This window comes from Ovis aries, chromosome 22, assembly GCF_016772045.2.
Source record: "Ovis aries strain OAR_USU_Benz2616 breed Rambouillet chromosome 22, ARS-UI_Ramb_v3.0, whole genome shotgun sequence".
NCBI lineage: Eukaryota > Metazoa > Chordata > Mammalia > Artiodactyla > Bovidae > Ovis > Ovis aries.
In genome coordinates this window covers 86272-109945 of record NC_056075.1, presented here as the reverse complement: position 1 = coordinate 109945, position 23674 = coordinate 86272, and the positions used below count along the sequence as shown (strand labels likewise).

Sequence of the window (23674 nt, the reverse complement as noted above, 5' to 3'; positions counted from 1 at the left end):
AAATACTCTTAAACCAATCACGTTTTTTAAAGAAACACAAAAATTGTAATCATATGTTTTTTACCCAAGTGAATCTTTTCAAGCATTGAAAATACTTAAGCCTAAGTGTAGAGACTAGTCTCTCTATCATTGGAGTCTCTTTCATATGGTTTTCAGGAGGTGAAAAAAAGGTATATTACTCTAGATCTACTCCCTGAAGTTTTTAAAGAGAGAGAGAGAGAGAGAGAGAGAGAGAGAGAGAGAGAGAGAGACTCAGAAAAGAGCTGGTAGAAAGTGACAAACCTTATGGATGGCATCTAGATGTACATCAGCCTTTCAAAAAGGTTTTTCTCAAATTCATTTTGTTCTTGCAGAATAGAGGGCTATGCCTCTTTAATTTGTGTGCATGACTGGATATTTTTCTGAATATAAAAATAAAATTGCAGAAGAAAAAAAACCCATGTTCTGCCTTATGATTTTTTACAGATGTGTAGAAATGTTACACTTGAATGTGCCATTTATTTTTTGATCAATTTTTCAAGAGTTTATACAAGATCTAAAAAGAATGGAAGGAGAGAATTGCTCCTCTGTGACTGAATTCATTTTCTTGGGAATTACTAATAACACTGTGAACAAAGTGACTCTATTTACCATGTTCCTACTTATTTATCTCATCAATCTTCTGGCAAATCTTGGAATTATAACCCTGATTAGGATGGATCCCCAGTTGCACACACCCATGTACTTTTGCCTCAGCCACCTCTCCTTCTGTGAACTTTGCTATTCCACAGCCATTGGCCCCAAGATGCTAGTGGACTTGTTTGCCAAGAAAAAGTCAAGTTCCTTCCATGGTTGTGCCCTGCAATTCTTGGTTTTCTGTATCTTTGCAGATTCTGAGTGTCTCCTGCTGGCAGTGATGGCCTATGACCAGTACAAGGTCATCAGCAGCCCCTTGCTCTATGCAGTCAGCATATCCAACAGGTTGTGCTCCCTGCTCATGGCTGGGGTTTACCTGGTGGGAATGGCAGATGCTCTGATACACACAACATTAGCATTCCTCTTATGCTTCTGTGGGTCAAATGAGATTAACCACTTTTTTCTTGTGATGTTCCTCCTCTCCTGTTGATATCTTGCTCAGACACACAGGTCAATGAGCTAGTGATATTCATGATTTTTGGCTTCACTGAACTGAATACCATTTCAGGAGTCCTTGTCTCTTATTGTTATATTATCCTATCAGTCTAGAAGATCCACTCTGCTGAGGGAGATTCAAAGCTTTCTCTACTTGCACCTCCCACCTAACTGTTGTGGCAATTTTCCAGGGAACTATGCTGTTTATGTATTTCAGACCAAGTTCTTCCTATTCTCTAGATCAAGACAAAATGACCTCGCTGTTTTACACCCTTGTGATTCCCATGTTAAACCTTCTGATTTACAGTCTATGAAACAAGGATGTGAAAGAAGCCCTAGAAAACTTGAAAAATAAATGGCTTTAAATATTTATGTTAGGCATATGTGAATAAACATGCATCCACACACATGTAGTGACAGGTGATTTATAAAAGTTATATGGTAGAATACATGACAAACATAATTTTTCAATTTCTTAAAGTAGTATTACATTGAATCTCAATCTTAAATCTATTACTGTCCCTCTCACATGTCATGTTAAATTATCTTTCTAGAATTTGTACATGGCATTTAGCTTAAATGAACAACATTTCTGACTTCTCCATTATGCTAATTTTTTGTTTAGTTTTTATTCAAATATTGTTCAATTATGCTGAGATTTATTGTGCATTTACTCTGATTTTTGAGCATGTAGATCCTTTATATACTATAGCACATCTTGCAGTTTAAATACTATGGAACAACAGACTGGCTTCAAATAGGAAAAGGAGTATGTCAAGACTGTATATTGTCATCCTGATTATTTAACTTATATGCAGAGCACATCATGAGAAACGCTGGACTGGAAGAAACACAAGCTGGAACCAAGATTGCTGGGAGAAATATCAATAACCTCAGATACGCAGATGACGCCACCCTTATGGCAGAAAGTGAAGAGGAGCTAAAAAGCCTCTTGGTGAAAGTGAAAAAGGAGGGTGAAAAAGTTGGCTTAAAGCTCAACATTCAGAAAACGAAGATCATGGCATCTGGTCCCATCACTTCATGGAAAATAGACGGGGAAACAGTGGGAATAGTGTCAGACTTTATTTTTATGGGCTCAAAAATCACTGCAGATGGTGATTGAAGCCATGAAATTAAAAGATGCTTACTTCTTGGAAGAAAAGTTATGAGCAGCCTAGATAGCATATTCAAAAGCAGAGACATTACTTTGCCGGCTAAGGTCCGTCTAGTCAAGGCTAGGGTTTTTCCTGTGGTCATGTGTGAATGTGAGAGTTGGACTGTGAAGAAAGCTGAGCGCTGAAGAATTGATGCTTTTAAAGTGTGGTGTTGGAGAAGACTCTTGAGGTTCCCTTGGACTGCAAGGAGATCCAACCAATCCATTCTGAAGGAGATCAGCCCTGGGATTTCTTTGGAAGGAATGATGCTATAGCTGAAGCTCAAGTACTTTGGCCACCTCATGCGAAGAGTTGACTCACTGGAAAAGACTCTGATGCTGGGAGGGATTGGGGACAGGAGGAGAAATGGACGACAGAGGATGAGATGGCTGGATAGCATCACGGACTCGATGGACGTGAGTCTGAGTGAACTCTGGGAGTTGGTGATGGACAGGGAGGCCTGGCGTGCTGCAATTCATGGGGTTGCAAAGAGTCGAACATAACTGAGCAACTGAACTAAACTGAACTGAAATATAAGGTAAAACAAATAACATATTAACTAAATGGTCAAGTAACTCATTATAACCTCAAATTCATCATGAAATAATACATAGAGGGCTATAATTCCAAAGCAAAATCTAATCCAAAATAAAATCATCTTTAAATAGAGATATTCAGTCAAATCTAAATAAGACTCAACTTGAGAGATGAAAGGATAGTAGATAGAGGATTTGACAGTTATTCAGGTTGTGAAATATACAAGTCCATGTTTGTTAGAAGAAGTCATATTTACTATAACATGGAAGAACCATGCAGGCAACATACTAAGTGAAATACTCCATACAGAGGAAGACAAGCACTACATAATCTCACATGTAGATAGAATCTAAAATGTAAAACTCAGAAACTGCCTGCAGTCCAGTGAACAGAACTTGCTGCTTACAATGCCCAGGCCCAGGTTTGACCACTGGTCAGGGAACTAAGATCCTTGCAAGCCTTGGGGTGAAGCCTAAGTAAATAAATAAATTTCATAGAATTAAATAGTAGATTGGTTGTTGTTAGAGGCTGAAAGACAGGAGGAAAGGGTGATGTTGGTCAAAGTGCACAAAGTTTCTATTATTTATTGAAGAAGTTTAGGGGATTGAATCTATATGATGACTCCAGTTAACAATACTGTATTATAACTTGAAATTTTCTAAAAGAATAGACTTTAACTGTCCTCACCATACACACACTCAAAATGGTAACTATGTGAGGTTATGCATGTATTAATTGACCTTATTGTGATAATCATTTCACAAAGTATACATATATCACTTCATCACATTGTATACCTTATAACTATATGTGGTATCTATCAATTACATTTGAAGTAGCTATATTAAAAAATGAGAAGGAAAGAAGTCTAAAGATTAGATTATTAAGCCCTATGGAAAGTATAGAAAGAGACTTGTTAAAATACACTATTGTGTTTTTGTTATCAACTATCAATTCTTCTGCACTTCTTCCAAGATTCTTTTCCTTTCTTCTCCCTCATTCTATGCCCTAAGTGCCCCTTTTTTTGTCTCTTTGTGGTTCACAAACACTCACTTACCTAAAGTATTGTTTCATATCACACTGCTTGTGCTCATTCTTTGGTAACGAACAAGGCATTCCATCCTTGTTAACCAAAGCACTGACAGTTGCCTGAAGCATAAAATAAGCAAATATATATTAACCTAAAAATAGTATACAACTTTTTTGGCTATTATTTATATCTCAGAAACACAAAATTAACTGAGTTTGCTAAGTGCCTTATACATATATATATATATATATATATATATATATATATATATCACAGTATGCAGGTGGATTCTTTACCATCTGAGTCCCCAGGGAAGCCCTATAATCATAATATAGTATAATTATTGTATGCATATAACAACAGTTTTGGGAAGGTGAAGAAATGGTTATGGACAAAAAGTTAACAGACTTTTATAAAGACATACATACTTATTAATTGCACTAGATGTAAGAAATTATAAGTTTTTGATATTTGATGCTTCATATATCTTGAATCTGGTTTCCTGAAGGCTAAAGCACAGAAAGTGAGGAGACATATATTTGAAATACCCTAAAGTACTGAAGAACACTCTTATTTATCCATTAAAGGTGTAAGGTTAAAAGACCTCTGATAGTCTTAAATTTTCTAGATGTCACTGTAAAATGTCCTGATGTAAAAACATTTCAGAATGGAAGTATAAAGCCTACAAAATTCCTTTGTTATTCAGAGTCGTATTTGTGAAACTTTATAGCATGTTAAAAAGAGTTCTCATGGTGGAAACACCTTAGAATAATTGTATAATATAAAAGATTGAAATTCTCTACTCTTGGTATATTTTTTCAATTCAGCCAAATGTCTTTTGAATTGTTGATTATGAGGAGAAACACGGCAGAAAACATAGACTAGAATATATTAAAGTCAAGCAAAATAAGGATTGCCATTAATTAAGAGTTAATGAACACATTAATTAATCATTCTTCATGCTTATGGTGTATATTTCTTTCAGCAACTAAAGACTGCATTGCTAATATCAGCTCATTTTATTAGATCTAGTGGGAATGATATAACGAAAAAGGAATTTAAGCCCATTAAATGGAATTCCAAAAGTAGTATTGATGTAGATGAAAATTTTCTATGTGTATATTATAATCTAAAATGGCATTCCATAAACACAGTACCTTCACTATGAGATTGAAACTATTAATTTTTATTTTTAATTATAAAAGTTTCTTGTAAAGGGTTTATGATATGTTTATGTAATGGATACAGTGCTTACTTTCTAGAGTATCTCAGTACATTATTAATCTTTATGTTATTAAAAGTGCCACCTTGCTTGTAGAACAACACTGTCTTTATCCACCCACTGGCTCTCCCCTCATTTTCACAGCACCTGGGAGCTATAAAATACTTCAGCACCATACGACACAATGAACTCCACATCATAATTGGCTTGAAGAACAGACAACTGTATTTTGAAGAAGATCATCTGGGTAGTATGTGTCTGCCTAGAATTGTTTTAGTGTCTGCAAAGAACCAAAAAATCTCTAAATATAGATCCTTTCTCTCACTTGCTTATAGCTGAGGAATACACTTTCTCTTTAAGACATGTTTTACAGTTATTTTAAGATCTCCATTTTTAATGAAACACAAATCCCATTGGAAGATTTTCTCCCCCCTTAGGTTACCCAGCTTGTAATAACAATCAGCTAAATTGCTAGGTGGGGGAACATTGAAAGGATGTTAATCTACATGTGTTTGAGGAGCAGACCTGTTAAAAAGCTAAATCTGGATTCTGGCTGAACAAAATAATTGCTGCAACAAATAGTTGCACCCCAGAAGACAGGGATTCCTGAGGGAAAAATTAATTTGGATTGGAGTATAATTAGAGCTTACTTGGTAGCTCAGACAGTAAAGAATTTTCCTGTAATACAGGAGATCTAGGTTTGATCCCTGAGTCAGAAAGATCCCCTGGAGAATGGAATGCCTACCCGCTAAAGTATTCTTGCCTGGAGAATCCCATGGATAGAGGAGCCTGGCAAATAGAGTCCACAGGGTAGCAAAGAGTCAGACATAACTGAGCTACTAACCACCATAATTAGGTGACCAAGAAGAATTCTACATACACCATATGTGTAACAGAGAAGTAGAATAATAGTAGAATTCTTTTGAAACATACATGCATCAATTTCTTGATTTTACTGGGAAAATATTAGCAATTAGTTTTGGTTTGAACTTTGCCTCACCAATAGCTACACAGGAGTACAATTGATATTTCAGTGTTGAGATCCTCACAACCAAGAATAGGAATGACATATAAAAAGGCATCAAAAGCTGCTATTAAGAATCTCATTTCAAAAAAAAGAATCACATTTCCAAAATTAAATATGAAATAATTATATGGATTTAAGCTAAACGATTTCCCAGATTTGTAGAAAATAAAAGTAGAAAAACCAACAAATGAAAAGAACAAAGAAAAACACCCAAACTGATAAGAAAGCCTGTCCCTATTAGTTCCCAAATGAGATTTCCGATGAATTAGGGAATTTGTTATGCTCAGTATATTAATTTCAGTCCATTTGGGATTTGTGTTATGTTATTGTGTTGTGGCTTTATCCTCATTGCCTTAATAATTAATAGTTCTGAGCAAACTCTCATGCATTAACTTGCTGCTTATGTATCTTCTTTTTGACAGTTTCTGTTAATTTTTATTTTTGGGGGGTGTCATTTTTTGTTTAAGTCTTTTTTTCCCCAATGAGCAAAGCTATTAGTATATTGTGGATACAAGTTCTTTGTCATATATATGGATAAATCATTTTAAAATACTTTCTATTTTATGGAAATATTTCTCTCTGATTATATTTATTTATTTTTTTTCTGTGAGTGAGTGAAAGTTGCTCGGTCATGTGTGAATCTTTGTGACCCATAATTGTAGCCCCCCAAGCTCCTCTATCCATGGGATTTCCCAGGCCAGTATACTGGAGTGGGTTGCCATTATCTTCTACAGGGGATCTTCCAAACGCAGAGATCGAACACAGCTCTCCTGCACTGCAGGAGAATTCTTTACCATCTATGTCACCAGGGAAGGCCAATCTTTTGCTATGTAAACACTATTCCAAAATTCAGTTTGGTTCAGTTGCTCAATCACATCTGGCTCTTTGGGACTCCATGGACTGCAGCACATCAGGCTTCCCTGTCCATCACCAACTCCCAAAGTTTGCTCAAACTCATGTCCATAGAGTTGGTGATGTCATCCAACCATCTCGTCCTCTGTAGTCCCCTTCTCCTCCTGCCTTTAATCTTTCCCAGCATCAGAGTCTTTTCCAATGAGTCAGTTCTTTGCATTAGATGGCCAAACTATTAGAGCTTCACTTCAGCATCAGTCCTTCCAATGAATATTCAGGACTGATTTCCTTTAGGATTGACTGGTTGGATCTCCTTGCTGTCCAAGGAACTCTCAAGAATCATATATGTATCATTTTCTCTGCCATTTCTTCAAAATTTTAGACAAGAACACCAAAGAATGGAAAGAGAAAATTGCTCATCCTTAACTGAATTCATATTTAGGGGAATTACTGATAAATCTGGGATTAAACTGATCCTATTTATCATGTTTTTTGTTGTTTATCTCGTTAACATTCTGGCAAATCCTGGAATGATTATTTTAATTAGGATGGATCCCTAGCTGCATATACCCTTGTACTTTTCCATCAGTCACCTCTCCTCTGACCTCTGATATTCCACAGCCATTGGCCCCAAGATTCTGGTGCACCTATTTGCCAGTTCAGTTCAGTTGAGTCACTCAGTCATGTCCGACTTTTTGCAACCCCATGGACCACAGCCCGCCAGGCCTCCTTGTCCATCACCAACTCCTAAACACATGACCTTCGAGTCAGTGGTGCCATCCAACCATCTCATCCTCTGACATCTCTTCTCCTCCTGCCTTCAATCTTTCCCAGCATCAGAGTCTTTTCCAATGAATCAGCTCTTCACATCATGTGGCCAAAGTTTTGGAGTTTCAGCTTCAGCATCAGTCCTTCCTATGAACATTCAGGACTGATTTCCTTTAGAATGGATTGGTTGGGTCTCCATGCAATACAAGGGACTCTCAAGAATCTTTTCTAACATCACAGTTAAAAGCATCAATGCAGGGGGGCGGTCCTAAGATGGCGGAGGAATAGGATTGGGAGAACACTTTCTCCCTCACAAATTCATCAAAAGAACATTTCAATGCTGAGTAAATTCCACAAAGCAACTCCTGAATGCTGGCAGAGGACATCAGGCACCCAGAAAAGCAGATCATTGTCTTCAAAAACAGGTAGGAAAAAATATAAAAGAAGAAAAAAGAGACAAAGGAGGTAGGGAGGGAGCTCCATCCCAGGAAGGGAGTCCTGTCCCGGGAAGGGAGTCTTAAAAAGAGAGGTTTCCAAACACCAGGAAACACTCTCACTGCCGAGTCTGTGGCAAGCCTGGGAAGCACAGAAGGCAACATAACAGGGAAGAAAAATAAGTAAATAATTAAAACCAACAGATTATGAGCCCAATGGTAACTCCCCCAGCGGAGAAGCAGCACAGATGCCTGCATCCACCACTAGCAAGTGGGGGCAGGGCAGGGAGGCATGGGCTGCAGTGCTTTTTAAGAATGGGGCCAGAATGCCCCGAGTGTAACCAGAGTGAACTAACTTGGGCTAGCATACCAGACTGTGGGATAGCTACTATGGGGAAAGCTCTAACATAAGACACCACCAGGACCACACACAGAACAAAGGATGGAACAGAAATAGCTGGCTGCAGACCATCCCCCTCCGGTGACAGGCAGCCAGAGTCCTAAGGGCTGGAAGGGGGCAATCGCAGCCTTGGAGAGACATTACCTACCAAACTGCAAGCAGGCTTCCTTGCTAAGTCTTCTTGGGGTTCTGGACAGTCACCATCCTCCAGAGAATGGGAGCCAGTGGTACACCCAGAAAACAGCAGCAGGGATGGGAAAGGCGATAAGTTGCAGTGACCGCGCTTGCCAAACACCTGAGCTACTCAGACCTGGGAAAGGCACAAAACACAGTCCAACCAAATCTGCACTTTTGAGGGCTACCTGAGAGCTGAGCCTGAGTGGCTTAGACCGGGGAGGTGCATGCAGCCTAGGGCCGGCCTCAGATGGTTCCTGGCAAAGCACCGCCTGAGCGGTGTGCACCATGAGCAAGGGTAGGCCCAGCGTGGCTAAGGCACTGCAAGCACACGCCAGTGTTATTTGTTTGCAGCCTCCCTCCCCACAGCGCGACTGAACAAGTGAGCCTAAAAAAGAAAAAAAAAATTGTCCACCACTGCCCTCCTTGTGCCAGGGCAGGAATCACACACTGAAGAGACCAGTAAACAGAAGAAGCTAAACAGAGGGAACCACCTTGGTAGTGACCCCACACTACCCACAACACCAGAGAAAGTCCCAGATATATTTTTACTATTTTTACCATCATTGTCTCTCCCTCCTTTTTTTTTGTTGATGCTGTTTGATTGTTTTTTCTTTATTTCTTTTTCTTTTTTTTAATTTTTAAAATTTTTAAGTCCTCTATTTCTCCTTTAATTTTTATTTTTATAAACTACTATTACTTTTCAGAAAAAAGACCCTATTTTTAAAGCAAATGCCATATATACATACATATATACATGTATGTATATATAGTGTGTGTGTGTGTGTGTGTGTGTGTGGTTATTGTTGTTTTTTAAGATATTTCTTGTGACTTTTTTTTTCTTCTTTTCTTTAATATTGTATTTTTGAAAATCCAAGCTCTACTCTAGATTTTTAATCTTTGCTTTTTGGTATTTGTTGTCAATTTTGTACATTTAAAACCCAATCTTCAGTACCCAATTTTACCTGAGAGTGAGATTACTGGCTTGACCACTCTCTCTTCCCTTGGACTCTCCCTTTTCTCCACTAGGTTGTCTCTGTCTCCTCCCTCCCCTTTCTCTTCTCTACCCAACTCTGTGAATCTCTGTGTGTTCCAGACTATGGAGAACACTTAGGGAACTGGCTACTGGCTGGATCTGTCTCTCTCCTTTTCATTTCCCTCTTTTATCCTCCTGGCCACCTCTGCCTATTTCCTCCCTCTCCTCTACCCTGTATAACTCTGTGAACATCTCTGAGCAGTCCAGACTGTGGAGCACACATAAGGAAGTGATTACTGGCTAGCTTGCTCTCTCCTCTTCTGATCCCACCTCATCTCATTCCAGTCACCTCTAGCTACCCCCTCTCTCTTCTCTTCTCTTCTCCATGTAACTTAGTGAACCTCTCTGGGTGTCCCTCAATGTGGAGAAACTTTTCATCTTTAACCTAGATGTTTTATCATCAGTGCTTGTATAGATGGAGAAGTCTTGAGCCTACTGTAAAAATAAAACTGAAAACCAGAAGCAGGAGGCTTAAGTCCAAACCCTGAGAACCTCAGAGAACTGCTGAATCCAGGGAACATTAATCGATAGGAGCTCATCAAACACCTCCATACCTACACTGAAACCAAGCACCACCCAAGGGCCAACAAGTTCCAGAGCAAGGCATACCATGCAAATTCTCCAGCAACACAGGAACGCAGCCCTGAGCTTCAATATACAGACAGCTAAAAGTTACTCCAAAATCACTGACATCTCATAACTCATTACTGGACACTTCATTGCATTCCAGAGGGAAGAAATCCAGCTCCAGCCACCAGAATTCCGACACAAGCTTCCCTAACCAAGAAACCTTGACAAGCCACTGATACAACCCCACCCACAGTGAAGAAACTCCATAATAAAGAGAACTTCACAAATTCCCAGAATACAGAAAGGCCACCCCAAACTCAGCAATATAACCAAGATGAAGAGACAGAGGAATACCCAGCAGGTAAAGGAACAAGAGAAATGCCCATCAAACCAAACAAAAGAGGAAGAGATAGGGAATCTACCTGAGAAAGAACTCCGAATAATGATGGTGAAAATGATCCAAAATCTTGAAATCAAAATGAAATCACAGATAAATAGCCTGGAGACAAGGATTGAGAAGATGCAAGAAAGATTTAACAAGGACCTAGAAGAAATTAAAAAAAAAAGAGCCAATATATAATGAATAATGCAATAAATGAGATCAGAAACACTCTGGAGGCAACAAATAGTAGAATAACGGAGGCAGAAGATAGGATTAGTGAAATAGAAGATAGAATGGTAGAAATAAATGAATCAGAGAGAAAAAAGAGAAACGAATTAAAAGAAATGAGGACAATCTCAGAGACCTCCAGGACAATATGAAATGCCCCAACATTTGAATTATAGGAGTCCCAGAAGAAGAAGACATAAAGAAAGACCATGAGAAAATACTTGAGGAGATAATCATTGAAAACTTCCCTAAAATGGAGAAGGAAATAATCACCCAAGCCCAAGAAACACAGAGAGTTCCAAACAGGGTAAACGCAAGGAAAAACACCCCAAGACACATATTAATCAAATTAACAAAGATCAAACACAAAGAACAAATATTAAAAGCAGCAAGGGAAAAACAACAAATAACACACAAGGGGATTCCCATAAGGATAACTGAGGATCTTTCAATCAAAACACTTCAGGCCAGGAGGGAATGGCAAGACATACTTAAAGTGATGAAAGAAAATAACCTACAGCCCAGATTACTGTACCCAGCAAGGATCTCATTCAAATATGGAGAAATCAAAAGCTTTACAGATAAGCAAACGCTGAGAGAATTCAGCACCACCAAAACAGCTCTCCAACAAATGTTAAAGGCTATTCTCTAGACAGGAAACACAAAAAGGGTTTATAAACCCAAACCCAAAACAATAAAGTAAATGACAACGGGATCATACTTATCAATAATTACCTTAAACGTAAATGGGTTGAATGCCCCAACCAAAAGGCAAAGACTGGCTGAATGGATCCAAAAACAAGACCCCTATATATGCTGCTTACAAGAGACCCACCTCAAAACAAGGGACACATACAGACTGAAAGTGAAGGGCTGGAAAAAGATATTCCATGCAAATAGAGACCAAAAGAAAGCAGGAGTAGCAATACTCATATCAGATGAAAGAGAACTTTAAAACAAAGGCTGTGAAAAGAGACAAAGAAGGACATTACATAATGATCAAAGGATCACTCCAAAAAGAAGATATAACAATTATAAATATATATGCACCCAACATAGGAGCACCACAATATGTAAGACAAATGCTAACAAGTATGAAAGGGGAAATTAACAATAACACAATAATAGTGGGAGACTTAAATACCCCACTCACACCTATGGACAGATCAACTAAATAGAAAATTCACAAAGAAATGCAAACTTTAAATGATACATTAGATCAGTTGGACCTAATTGATATCTATAGGACATTTCACCCCAAAACAATGAATTTCACCTTTTTCTCAACTGCTCACGGAATCTTCTCCAGGATAGATCACATTCTGGGCCATAAATCTAACCCTGATAAATTAAAAAAAATTGAAATCATTCCAAGCATCTTTTCTGACTATAATGCATTAAGATTAGATCTCAATTACAGGAGAAAAACTATTAAAAATTCCAACATGTGGAGGTTGAACAACTCGCTTCTGAATAACCAACAAATCACAGAAAAAATCAAAAAAGAAATCAAAATATGCTTAGAAACGAATGAAAATGAAAACGCAACAACCCAAAACCTGTGGGACACTATAAAAGCAGTGCTAAGAGGAAAGTTCATAGCAATACAGGCATACCTCAAGAAACAAGAAAAAAGTCAAATAAAGAACCTAACTCTACACCTAAAGCAACTAGAAAAGGAAGAAATTGAGAACCCTAGAGTTAGTAGAAGGAAAGAAATCTTAAAAATTAGGGCAGAAATAGTTGCAAAAGAAACAAGAGAGACCATAGCAAAAATCAACAAAGCTAAAAGCTGGTTCTTTGAAAGGATAAATAAAATTGACAAACCATTAGCCAGACTCATCAAGAAACAAAGGGAGAAAATTCAAATCAATAAAATTAGAAATGAAAATGGAGAGATCACAACAGACAACACAGAAATACAAAGGATCGTAAGAGACTACTATCAGCAATTATATGCCAATAAAATGGACAACGTGGAAGAAATGGACGCATTCTTAGAAAAGTACAACTTTCCAAAGCTGAACCAGGAAGAAATAGAAAATCTTAACAGACCCATCACAAGCACAGAAATTGAAACTGTAATCAGAAATTTTCCAGCAAACAAAAGCCCAAGTCCAGACGGCTTCACAGCTGAATTCTACCAAAAATTTAGAGAAGAGCTAACACCTATCCTCCTCAAACTCTTCCAGAAAATTGCAGAGGAAGGTAAACTTCCAAACTCATTCTATGAGGCCACCATCACCCTAATACCGAAACCTTACAAAAATGCCACAGAAAAAGAAAACTGTAGGCCAATATCACTGATGAACATAGATGCAAAAATTCTTAACAAAATTCTAGCAATCAGAATCCAACAACACATTAAAAAGATCATACACCATGACCAAGTAGGCTTTATCCCAGGGATGCAAGGATTCTTCAATAGCTGCAAATCAATAAATGTAATTTACCACATTAACAAATTGAAAAATAAAACCCATATGATTATCTCAATAGATGCAGAGAAGGCCTTTGACAAAATTCAACATCCATTTATGATAAAAACTCTCCAGAAAGCAGGAATAGAAGGAACATACCTCAACATAATAAAAGCTATAAATGACAAACTCACAGCAAACATTACCCTCAATGGTAAAAAACTGAAAGCATTTCCCTAAAGTCAGGAACAAGACAAGGGTGCCCACGTTCACTGCTACTATTCAACATAGTTCTGGAAGTTTTAGCCATAGCAATCAGAGCAGAAAATGAAATAAAAGGAATCCAGATTGGAAAAGAAGAAGTAAAACTCTCACTGTTTGCAGATGACATGATCCTCTACATAGAAAACCCTAAAGACTCCACTAGAAAATTACTAGACCTCATCAATGAATATAGTAAAGTTGCAGGATATAAAATCAACACACAGAAATCCCTTGCATTCCTATACACTAATAATGAGAAAGTAGAAAAGAAATTAAAGAAACAATTCCATTCACCATTGCAATGAAAAGAATAAAATACTTAGGAATATATCTACCTAAAGAAACTAGAGACCTATATATAGAAAACTGTAAAACACTGATGAAAGAAATCAAAGAGGACACTAATAGATGGAGAAATATACCATGTTCATGGATCAGAAGAATCAATATAGTGAAAATGAGTATACTACTCAAAGCAATCTACAAATTCAATGCAATCCCTATCAAACTACCAGCGGTATTTTTCACAGAGCTAGAAAAAATAATTTCACAATTTGTATGGAAATACAAGAAACCTTGAATAGCCAAAGCAATCTTGAGAAAGAACAGAACTGGAGGAATCAACTTGCCTGACTTCAGGCTCTACTACAAAGCCACAGTCATCAAGACAATATGGTACTGGCATGAAGACAGAAATATAGATCAATGGAACAAAATAGAAAGCCCAGAGATAAATCCACACACTTATGGACACCTTATCTTCGACAAATGAAGCAAAAATATACAATGGATTAAAGACAATCTCTTTAACAATTGGTGCTGGGAAAATTGGTCAACCACTTGTAAAAGAATGAAACTAGATCACTTTCTAACACCATACACAAAAATAAACTCAAAATGGATTAAGGATCTAAATGTAAGACCAGAAACTATAAAATTCGTAGAGGAGAACATAGGCAAAACACTTTCCAACATAAATCACAGCAGGATCCTTTACGATCCACCTCCCAGAATACTGGAAATAAAAGCAAAAATAAACAAATGGGATCTAATTAAAATTAAAAGCTTCTGCACAACAAAGGAAAAGTATAAGCAAGGTGAAAAGACAGCCTTCTGAATGGGAGAAAATAATAGCAAATGAAGCAACTGACAAACAAGTAATCTCAAAAATATACAAACAACTTATGCAGCTCAAGTCCAGAAACATAAATGACCCAATCAAAAAATGGGCCAAAGAACTAAATAGACATTTCTCCAAAGAAGACATACGGATGGCTAATAAACACATGAAAATATGCTCAACATCACTCATTATCAGAGAAATGCAAATCAAAACCACAATGAGGTACCACTTCACACCAGTCAGAATGGCTGCGATCTGAAAATCTGCAAGCAATAAATGCTGGAGAGGGTGTGGAGAAAAGGGAACCCTCTTACACTGTCGGTGGGAATGCAAACTAGTATAGCCACTATGGAGAACAGTGTGGAGATTCCTTGAAAAACTGGAAATAGAACTGCTTTATGACTCAGCAATCCCACTGCTGGGCATACACACAGAGGAAACCAGAACTGAAAGAGACGTGTACCCCAATGTTCATCACAGCAATGTTTATAATAGCCAGGACATGGAAACAAGCTAGATGTCCATCAACAGATGAATGGATAAGAAAACTGTGGTACATATACACAATGGAGTATTACACAGCCATTAAAAAGAATGCAATTGAATCAGGTCTAATAAGGTGGATGAAACTGGAGCCTATTATACAGAGTGAAGTAAGCCAGAAAGAAAAACACCAATACAGTATACTAACACATATATATGGAATTTAGAATGATGGTAATGATAACCCTGTATGCGAGACAGCAAAAGAGACACAGATGTATAGAATGGACTTTTGGACTTTGTGGGAGAAGGAGAGGGTGGGATAATTTGGGAGAATGGCATTGAAACATGTATACTGTTATGTAAGAAATGAATCGCCAGTCTATGTTTGATACAGGATACAGGATGTTTGGGGCTGGTGTACAGAGGTGATCCAGAGAGATGATATGGGGAGGGAGGTGGGAGGGGGGTTCATGATTGGGAACTCATGTACACCCGTGGTGGATTCATGTCAATGTATAGCAAAACCAATACAGTATTGTAAAGCAAAATAAAGTAAAAATAAAAATTAAAACAACAACAACAACAACTCTTCAGAACCACGGTTGACGTACCTTTCCTACCTTAGTCATGCCTTCACATTCCTGATGCTCGCTGTTACTCCAGACTTCTTTATGTTCTCCAGATTTGCTGGCTCTATCACACACTTAGGTACCTCTTCCCTCCACTATACAATGGATGAACCACACATCCTCCAACAACCATACTAAATTTTAGATCTTTTGTGAACCTTTTCTCCTAATCCTAAGTCAAAGTCAGTTTTTCTTATGTTACACAAATAAATTACTTTGCCTACAAATTTACATTAGTATGTATTGCTTTAGGAAAGAATGATGCTAAAGCTAAAACTCCAGTACTTTGGCCACCTCGTGGGAAGAGTTGACTCATTGGAAAAGATTCTGATGCTGGGAAGTATTGGGGGCTGGAGGAGAAGGGGACGACAGAGGATGAGATGGCTGGATGGCATCATGGACTCGATGATCATGAGTGTGAGTGAACTCTGGGAGATGGTGATGGACAGGGAGGCCTGGCGTGCTGCAACTCATGGGGTCGCAAAGAGTCGGACACAACTGAGCGACTGAAATGAACTGAACTGAACTGATAAATATTTATCAATATGACTATCGGTGGTTTATTTACCCTTTTTCACATAGTAGTTGAAATTGTATCAGAATACAAAACAAAAATTGTATTGGAATTTAATAATAAAAAAAAAGCATCAATGCTTTGATGCTCAGCTTTATTTATAGTCCAAATCTCACATTCATACATGACTACTGGAAAAACCATAGCCTTGACTAGATGGGCCTTTGTTGCCAAAGTAATGTCTCTGCTTTTTAATATGCTGTCTATGTTGGTGCAAGAAGCAAGTGTCTTTTAATTTCTTGGCTGCAGCCACCATCTGCAGTGATTTTGGAGCCCCCCCAAAATAAAGTCAGCCACTGTTACCACTGTTTCCCTATCTATTTGCCATGAAGCCATGGGGCCGGATGTCATGATCTTAGTTTTATGAATGTTGACCTTTAAGCCAAGTTTTTCACTCTCTTCTTTCACTTTCCTCAAGAGGCTTTTTAGTTCTTCACTTTCTGCCATAAGGTTGGTGTCATCTGCATATCTGAGGTTATTGATATTTCTCCCTATTTGCCAAAAAACAAGTCAATCTCTTTATTTGGCTATGCTTTGAAATTCTTGGCCTTCTGTATCTTTGCCAATTCTGAGTGTCTCCTGCTGGCTGTGATGCCCTATGACCAGTACAAGGCCATCAGCAGCCCCTTGCTCTATGCGGTCAGCATGTCCAGTGGGGTGTGCTCCTTGCTCATGGCTGGGATTTTCCTGGTGGGGATGACAGTTTCTGAGGTACACACAGCATTAGCATTCCATTTATGCTTCTGTGGGTTAAATGTGATTAACCATTTTTTCTGTGATTTACCTCTTTTTTTTTTTTTCCTGTCCTGCTTGGATACAGAGGTTAATGAGTTAATGATATTCACTGCTTTGGGTTCTATTGAATTGAGTACTGTTTCAGGAGTCCTTGTTTTTATTTTTATATCATCCTTTTAGTCTTGGAGGTCCACTCTGCTGAGGGGAGAATCAAAGCTGTTATCACCTGCACCTTCCACTTAACTGCAGTGTCAATTTTTCAGGGAACTATGCTTTTTATGTATTTCAGGCCTAGTTCATCTTACTCTCTAGATGAAGACAAATTACCTCTTTGCTTTACACTCTTGTGATTCCCCTCCTAAATCCTCTGATATTTAGCCTATGGAACAAGGATGTGAAAGAAGTCTTAGTAAAATTGAAAGCTAAACTATATTTTAAAATATTTGTATTAGGCATATGTGCACACAACCACACACATATAGTAATTGTGTAATTAAAATTATATGGCATGACACATGAGAAACAACTTTCTCAAGTTCCTAAGTGAATAATTATTTGTATTAAACTCCACTATTAACTGGAAGAGGAAATGGCAACTCATTCCAGTGTTCTTGCCTGGAGAATCCCTATAGAGAGAAGAGCCTGGTGGGCTACAATCCATGGGGCCACAAAGAGTCAGACATGACTGAGTGACTAAGTCATCTTCACTGCTAAGAAATATTGTAGGTTTCCTCATATATCATGCTTAGTATGTGGGCAGGGTTTATATATGGCACTTAACATTTTTGAAAAACCTTTTGACTTTTCTACTTATGCTAATTTTGTTCATTTATCATTCAAACATAATTTCAGTCTCACTAAACATTATGCAATGTCTTAAAGATTTTGTCATAAAGTAAATCAAAGATTAACTGAGCAATCTTTCAGAACTCAGGCTTTTTATATTTTTTATATTAATGAATTTAAGCTGATACTAGTAGTAGGTATTAATGAACTAAGCAGTTTGATAATAAATGAGCCACAAAATCATCATGGGATAAAAAAAATTTAAGGGCATTTGTGGGACATTATGGCATGTTAGGAAAACTTTTCATTGTGGAAAAAGCTACAAACATAAAATTCTTATTTTATATAAAAGATGTATAGGTTTTTATTTCTACCATATTTTATCATATTTTGGAACTGTTGCTCATAAAAGGCAGCCTAACTGAAAATATTGTCTGAAAATTAAAGCCTAACACAAACAGGGCATCAGTGGATTGGCAGGTATTGTGCAGTAAATAAATATAAAATCTTGTTAATTTGTCTCCATTCAAATGTCAGATGTATACTACAGCATCTAAAGACTGACTTGACCTACATGTTGGTCCATTTTATTGGACTTAATAAATATGATATGAAAAAATTAAGCCCATTAAATGGAAGTCAAAAAATAGTATTGCAGCAGACAACATTTGATTAAAATAGGCTTCCTCGTCTGGAATTGGATAACTTAAAGAATTGAGTGTTTTTTACGAAATTCACAATTCAAATCCAAGTTTTGGCAATGGCATGGAGATACTCTTCTATTCCATAAATATTCTTGAAATTCCACAAAAATAGGGAACAGCATATCAAGACTCTGATGTATTCTAGGCTGTCTACTTCAGTCCTCATCACTAACTTTCCTTCTTCTTTGCATAGCATGTCCCTCTTACACAACATTGAAGACTAATGGAAAACACCTGTAATGTCAGTTGCTACTTCTCGTCTTTCATTTCTAATTTTATTGACTTGAGTCTTCTCTTTGCTTCTCTTGATGAGTCTGACTGAAGGCTTATCAACTTTGTTTATATTCTCAAAGAACCAGCTTTTAGTTTCATTGATCTTTGTTATTATTTTCTTTATATTTTTCATTTATTTATGCTCTGATCTTTATGTTTGGTTCCTTTTATTCAAGTTTTGTTTATTCTTTCTCTAAAGAGGAGAGTGAAAAAGTTGGCTTAAAGCTCAACATTCAAAAAACTAAGATCATGGCATCTGGGCCCATCACTTCATGGCAAATAGATGGGGAAACAGTGGATGACTATTTTTCTGGGCTCCAAAATTACTGCAGATGGTGATTGCAGCCATGAAATTAGAATACACTTACTCCTTAGAAGGAGAGTTATGACCAACCTGGATAGCATATTGAAAAGGAGAGACATTACCTTGACAACAAAGGTCCATCTAGTCAAGGCTATGGTTTTCCAGTAGTCATGTATGGATGTGAGAGTTGGACTATAAAGAAAACTGCAGCTGCAGCTGCTGCTAAGTTGCTTCAGTCCTTCCAACTCTGTATGACTGCATAGACGGCAGCTCCCGCATCCTTGGGATTCTCCAGGAAAGAACACTGGAGTGGGTTGCCATTTCCTTTTCCACTGCATGAAAGTGAAAAGTGAAATTGAGGTCACCCAGTCGTGTCCAACTTTTAGAGACCCCATGGACTGCAGCCTACCAGGCTCCTCCATCCAATGGCTTTTCCAGGCAAGAGTACTGGAATGGGTTGCCATTGCTTTCTCCCAAAGAAAGCTGAGCACTGAAGAATTGATGCTTTTGAACTGTCGTGTTGGAGAAGACTCTTGAGAGTCCCTTGGACTGCAAGGAGATCCAACCAGTCCATCCTAAAGATCAGTCCTGGGTGTTCATTGGAAGGACTGATGTTGAAGCTGAGACTCCAATACTTTGGCCACCTGATGCAAAGAGCTGACTCATTTGAAAAGACTCTGATGCTGGGAAAGTTTGAGGGCAGGAGGAAAAGGTGATAACAGATGATGAGATGGCATCACTGACTCAATGGACATTAATCTGGATGAACCCCGGAAATTGGTGATGAACAGGGAGGCCTGGCGTGCTGCGGTTCATGGGGTCTCAAATAGTCAGACACGACTGAGCAACTGAACTGAACTGAATTAAGATTTTCTCCAAAATACATGATGAAAGTTTGTTTACGAGAGGTGAACATTTTTATTTTAGTGAAAAGAAAAGAAAAAAAAAAACAGAAAAAATAAAATATATCGAAGTAACTCATACTGCAAAATGTTAATACCTGTGACTAACTCATGATGTGTTCTTGGGTGTGATTCTATCTTCCGGCACATTCAGTGTTGTCTCTGGAATAATTTAGGGTGTATTTCTATGTCTTTGTCAGAGCTCTGGATTTTTCAGTTTTTTTGTTGTCAGAAATATGTGACAAATATGCTAGTAGTAAAGAATCCACTTGCCAATACAGAAGGCACAAGAGATGTTGGAAAGATCTTGGGAGGAAATGATCCCCTGGAGGAGGAAATGGCTACCACTCCAGAATTTTTGCCTGAAAAATTCCATGGACAGAGGAGCCTGGTGGGTTACAGCCCATAGAGTCACAAAGACTTGGACACGACTGAGCAACCGAGCACAACACAATTTCCTATGTGAGATTATTGAGACATCTATATTATAGATATATCTATATCTATATTATAGATAATATAAATTATCTATATATATAGATTTTTCCTATTTTTTTGTCCCTATCTCTTCAGAGTTCAGTCCCATACTTGATTAAGTATTTCTACTTATCCAACATTTATCACATATGCTTAACCAACTCCAATAAAGGTACTCTGTTTTAATTCCATAATAGATGGTACAAACACAGAGATGCACAATACACACATATGCACATCCATTAAATTTATTGTGACAATGAAAAAATTCTATGTAAAGATAGGAAAACCCAGCTTGACTCACACTGCTCAGAAAGGACCATGTATACTTGTATAAACTCAGATTTTAAACGTAAAAAAGACCTTAATAAACACATTTACATGTAAAATATTCTGAACAGAGACATTATATTCCTTCCCTTTGATGTATATTCATTTATTTCATTCATATACTCGTTCATATACAGGTATTCATACTTGTGTTGCTATTTTCAATGTTAATCTAGTGGATAGAGATACTGTTTATATACAAAAATGTTTATTCAATTATTTATATCATAAACTCTAAAATGAATGATTGTGTGCTTACATATTTTCTCATATCCAGGGTCTCTTTATGGAAATCCTTAGACGTGGATTTGAGGGACAACAAGAAAACATTTTTGAATTGTTATATACTATATATGTTAGTAGTATAAAATACCACATATCTAGTATGTTATCTAATTAATTGTAAAAGGTGTTAAACAAGATGTGCCAAGCATATACTAGATTATGCTTGAAAGACTTCAGGCACTTTCCTATTTATTCAGAAATCTCATCTGGCAATTTGGAGGTGCACAGAATTTCTTTACATTTGTTTGTTTTATTGTCTGTTTCTTCTGCTTGTTGGTTTGTTGCTGTCTTCCTCCATTGCTTTCCATAAAGATAGAATGCTCATAAGACTAAAGTCACTGAAATTGGTACATTTCTAAGTTTGAAAAAATGGATTCTTACTGATGAATTTTGATGGATTCTATATTTCATTTGTGTGATGATCCCACACACACCACAAGCACATATTGTGGGGGATATCCTTGAGGCAAAGCTCAAAGATTCTTATGATCTGTTGTGATTTCTCCATTTTCATTTCTAATGCTGGAGATGGTGTGGAGAAAAGGGAACCCTATTACACTGTTGGTGGGAATGCAAACTAGTACAGCCACTATGGAGAACAGTGTGGAGATTCCTTAAAAAACTGGAAATAGAACTGCCATATGACCCAGCAATCCTACTGATGGACATAAACACACCAAGGAAATCAGAATCAAAAGAGACACGTGTACCCCAATGTTCATCGCAGCATTTTTATGTTTATAATAGCCAGGACATGGAAGCAACCTAGATGTCCATCAGCAGAAGAATGGATAAGAAAGCTGTGGTACATATACACAATGGAATATTGCTCAGCCATTAAAAAGAATACAGTTGAATCAGTTTCTAATGAGGTGGATGAAACTGGAGCCTATTATACTGAGTAAACTAAGCCAGAAAGAAAAACAACAATACAGTATACTAACACATATATATGGAATTTAGAAAGATGGTGATGATAACCCTATATTTAGATGCAGATGTACAGACCAGTCCTTTGGACTCTGTGGGAGAGAATGAGGGTGGGATGATTTGGGAGAATGGCATTGAAACATGTATATTATCATATATGAAACAAATTGCCAGTCCAGGTTTGATGCATGAGACAGGGTGCTTGGGGTTGGTGCATTGGGATGACCCAGAGGGATGGGATGAGGAGGAAAGTGGGGTGTTCAGGATGGGGAACCCATGTTCACCCTTGGCAGATTTATGTTAATGTATGGCAAAACCACTACAATATTTAAAGTAATTATCCTCCAATTAAATAAATAAATTCATATTTTAAAAAAGAAGAAGAAGATATAAAAAATTTAGAAATAAAATTTCAAGCAACGGGAAAAACATTCAAAGACATACTGCATATATATTATGGAAAGTCACTCAGATTTTTGAAGAAGTTTTTAAAAATATAAATTTATTTATTTTAATAGGAGGCTAATTACTTTACAATATTGTAGTGGTTTTGCCATACATGAAGAAGTTTTAATGATCTAAAAATGATTATGATAAGATGGCAAGGGACAACATAGAAACCAGATTGCACAGATAGAATATTATATATGCATACATAAGCTGCATTATATATCTGATCTTCACAACATCCATTATATGTAAATATTTTATTCTTATAACTTTAAAAAGAAACCTTAGTATAGAATCTTGTCTGAATTCTCACAAAACATAAAAGCCTTAAGGGTTGTGTGTGTATGTGTGTTTTTAATAAAGGGGGTATATATTCAAAGCTTTCGACATATTGAAAATGCCAATGAAGGATATTTTCCCTCCTCACCCTTAGTAACAATAGAGTGATTTGGAGGCACCAGTTGTTTATTTTTAAGGGGAAAAAAATATTGACCTAACCCCAACACATCCAGCTATTTTCCACATTCTTCAAATAACTTCAAAAATGTAAATGTGTGCATGTGTGTTCTGTTGTGTCCAGCTATTTGCAGCTTTCTGGATGTAGCCTCCCAGGCCACTCCATCCATGAGATTTCTCTGACAAGAATACTGGGGTGGGTTGCCATTTCCTTCCAGGCTTATCTTCCCACCCCAGGGAGTGAATGCCTCAGTTGTATACTGCAGGCAGATTCTTTACCCTGAGCCACTCAAAGAGGTAAAGGACATGTGACTAAAAAAACTGTGGTTTGAAAACGTAATTATTCTGAGGATATGGTTTTCTCTCTTCAATGGACAGTACAAGTGACCTGTCTTTTCTGATTTCAAAACAGTACATAATTGTGGGTCTTTTGAATTGCAGGTGAATTCCTTACCAGCTGAGCTTTCAGGGAAGCCCTCACATAATTGTGGAAAACCTTTTCCTGTTTCTAAAGAAAAATCAAGCTGCTGATTACTTATAGAAAGAAGTGGTTCTTAACTAGGAGAGATTATAACCCCATGGGACATTTAGTAATTTTTGATGTTGTTGATAGGCACACTAG

At 37.4% G+C, this 23674-nt stretch overlaps 2 pseudogenes; both read left to right on the top strand.

The window, feature by feature from the left end:
- The first annotated feature begins 544 nt into the window (after positions 1-544).
- Positions 545-1475, top strand: LOC106990542 (olfactory receptor 5W2-like; annotated as a pseudogene).
- A 5831-nt stretch (positions 1476-7306) lies between these two features.
- Positions 7307-17648, top strand: LOC106990543 (olfactory receptor 5W2-like; annotated as a pseudogene).
- The last annotated feature ends 6026 nt before the right edge of the window (positions 17649-23674 follow it).